General features: G+C 43.6%; 1 pseudogene; it reads left to right on the plus strand.

Annotated features, from left to right (window-relative positions):
- The first annotated feature begins 358 nt into the window (after positions 1–358).
- LOC101642264 lies at positions 359–796 on the plus strand (annotated as a pseudogene).
- Positions 797–3205: the final 2409 nt, after the last annotated feature.

Consider the following 3205-nt stretch of genomic DNA (forward strand, 5'->3'; position numbering starts at 1 on the left):
ATTTTTTTTCTGACTGTCTTGCAACCAATGATACTTTCTCAATTAGGGGAGAGGTGTAGTCTTTCCATTGTAGAAAGTCTTGGTTTTTTTTTGTTGTTTTTTTTTCAGTCTATTCTTGCCGGGAGCAGATTACCTAATAAGCAAGGTAAGCACAGGCTCGGTTGAGTTTATTTACTAATCTGTAGGGAATAGTGTCCCTTCAGGGAATGTAAATTTGAAATGAGGCTTTGAATCTATAGGGAGGTGTTGAGAGAGTGACAGATGCCAGCTGTATCTAGAAGCAGAATCTTTGATGTGGCTAAATAAATTAAAAATTGCTCTTCCACCGAAGGCCTGCCTACACGCCGCCGCCATTGCCGCCGCCATGTCTCTAATAATCCCTGAGAAGTTCCAGCACATCTTGCAAGCGCTCAACACTAACATCGATGGGCGGCGGATTTGCCCATCACTGCCATTAAGGGTGTGGGGCGAAGATATGCTCGTGGTGTTGAGGAGAGCGCCCTCACCGAGGGAGTCATCGGAGATGAATTGAGCGGGTGATCACCATCATGCAGAATCCACGGCAGTACAAGATTCTAGACTGCCTCTTGGATAGACAGAAAGATGGGAAGGGTGGCAAATACAGCCAGGTCCAGGCCAACGGTCTGGACCACAAACTCCACGAAGATCTGGAGCGGCTGGAAAAGACCCAGGCCCAAGAGGGCTGCGCCACTTCTGGGGCCTTCGAGTTCCAGGCCAGCACACCAAGACCACTGGCCGCTGTGGCCAAACCGTTGGTGTGTCCAAAAAGAAATAAAGACTATCAGCCTTGTCTATTAATAACTCATTTACACACACATACACACACACACACACACACATACACACATACACACACACACACACATTGTTTTGGGGTCCTGTTTCTCGGTCTTCTGCTCTTCTTGGGTTCCTGTTTGCTTTCCAAGCCTATCACTAGACCCAGAGAGAATCAGTGAGCACCTAGCTTCCTTTAGAAGGTATATCCTTCTTGCTCAATGCAGCTAGAGGTGGCTTCTATTACTTGAAACTCAAAGATGCTTCATTGATACATATGACATAAGTTTGTTAAGATTTTTCACATATAATCTGTGGTAGTTACATAATCTTGTGTCAATTTGCAGAGGGGTGGAGTCTAGCCTGTCAGGCCGCAGCGTGATGACCTCATCTGGAGGCGCCACAGAGATAAACAGCTCACTGGAGGCCAGTTACAGACAGACTCTAAGCTTGACATTCCTATTGACAAGCCACATAGAGCCACACTGATGACAGCCACGTGGAGACCCACGTCAGCACTGAGATCCTTCCAGTGCTGCCACTGGATCTACAAGACTCTCCACCCACTGGAATTTGATCTTCCTGCATTCGGCATTATTGCATAGCTGCATGAGTCTAAAGAGGAATTTATGGACTAGTATTGGACATATGGGCTAATATTGGACTTACAGGCTTGATCTGGACTGGGCTGGGATGTTTCTCAATACATTATTGCTCTTTTAGATAAAGCCCTTTCTTATACACATATGAGTGTCCATGAATTTGTTTTTCTAGTCTACCCAGACTAACACATTATCTTATTTCGTTCTCTATAATTTGTTGCTTGCTGCGCCTGATGTTTTCCCCTGTTTGGTGTCATGCATCAAATAGTACCCCCCCTAAAATCTGTGTCAATTTGACTAGATCAACATTCCCAGTATTGAGTGATTATCCTCTATTTTGTGATAGCTTGTAAATCCTAACCTCTGCCCCATGGTTTTTGAGACAGGTTGAGGTTATGCTAAAAGACAATTAAATTTGTTATGCTAATGAGGCAGAATTAGGGTGAAATGCATTAAGGTTACTTTGCTTAGGTCACAGCCATATCCCACATGGGGAGTTTTCCAAGGATGTGGTCCCCATCACCTTTTACCTTCTCACACCTTGATTGCAACAAGAGAAAAAGGGGGAGAGAAACAAGCAGAGAGAAGGTCCTAAATACCAAGAAAAAGAGCCAGAAAAGGAGTTCTCCCTTTGGATCTGTAGTCCCTGCACTGCCAACCTTCTTCCTAGACCAAGGGAAGACTGACGCCAAGAAACATGGAGATGGCTAAGGAATGCTGGATTCAGAGTCCACAGAGTGGGAGAGCCTACCCCTAGATCTTGTGCCCTGAATTCAGATTTCTGTCGTTCTAGATACATTCCTGTTTGTTAAAGGCATCCATCTGTAGTATTTCTGTTTAGCAGCAAACAGTATAGACTGTTACTGACAGGTCGCTAGATTAGGGATAAAGGAGGTTTGTCCCCTTGAATGCCTGCACTAAATGAAAATTGGCTGTCCATGCCACAATCAATGGGTTGCAAAGAACTAAGACACACTAATTAGACACCTCTAGAAAAATTCAAAACTGAGCATTCTCAGACCCAAGTCACCTAGGTCCAGGTGGGAGGTACACCTGGGCACACCCACCTTAAGCACCAGCAATATTACATCACACAGGTGTGCCTAAACTCAACCAATAAGATCAGCCAAAACCCTCAACTAGGCCTCTCCAGCAAGTGAGGCTGGGAGGGGATAAAAGCAGGCTGCAGGCCCTCTTCTCTCTGGTTCCGGTGTGCTCTGCAAGCAGAGGTTGAGATTCCTCCTGTGTGCTTGTGTGCACACACCTGCATGCCCGCTCGTTACCTGCTCACTCTCTTGGAATTTCCTGCTCTTGGATCCTCACTCTGGATTTACATTCCTTTTCCGCATGGAGAAGCAAGACCTGAAGTGTAGCATCCCAGAAACCTAACATTACCACCTGGAGGCCCTCCCAAAGAAGGTCATGTAATGACCAAGTCCCAAGTCCCAAATTCTTTTTTTTCCCTACCTTGGAAAAAAATTTTAAATAGCAACATGCTCAAAATACAATTTTATGAGCATATTATACAATTGTGTAATATGCATGATTAAAAGTATTAACTTTAGAAAGTTTCCAACTGCTAAATATCAAAAGAATCTCAAACTCTAGCATAAAGATAAATACTTGGCTATATTACATAGAAATTGAAATTTACCCAAATTTTAAACTTCAGAAATGAAACACTAACATTATAAAATCTACCTAGAAAAGATCAACAATTGCCTCATTGACTGTCTTTGAGACAGATACGTGTGTATTTGTATTTCAGTTTTTTAAGAAATACATTTGTCCTGTTTAAGCAACATGAT

Source organism: Echinops telfairi, unplaced genomic scaffold, assembly GCF_000313985.2.
Source record: "Echinops telfairi isolate 266 unplaced genomic scaffold, ASM31398v2 ScPeMD7_8;HRSCAF=38, whole genome shotgun sequence".
Taxonomy (NCBI): domain Eukaryota; kingdom Metazoa; phylum Chordata; class Mammalia; order Afrosoricida; family Tenrecidae; genus Echinops; species Echinops telfairi.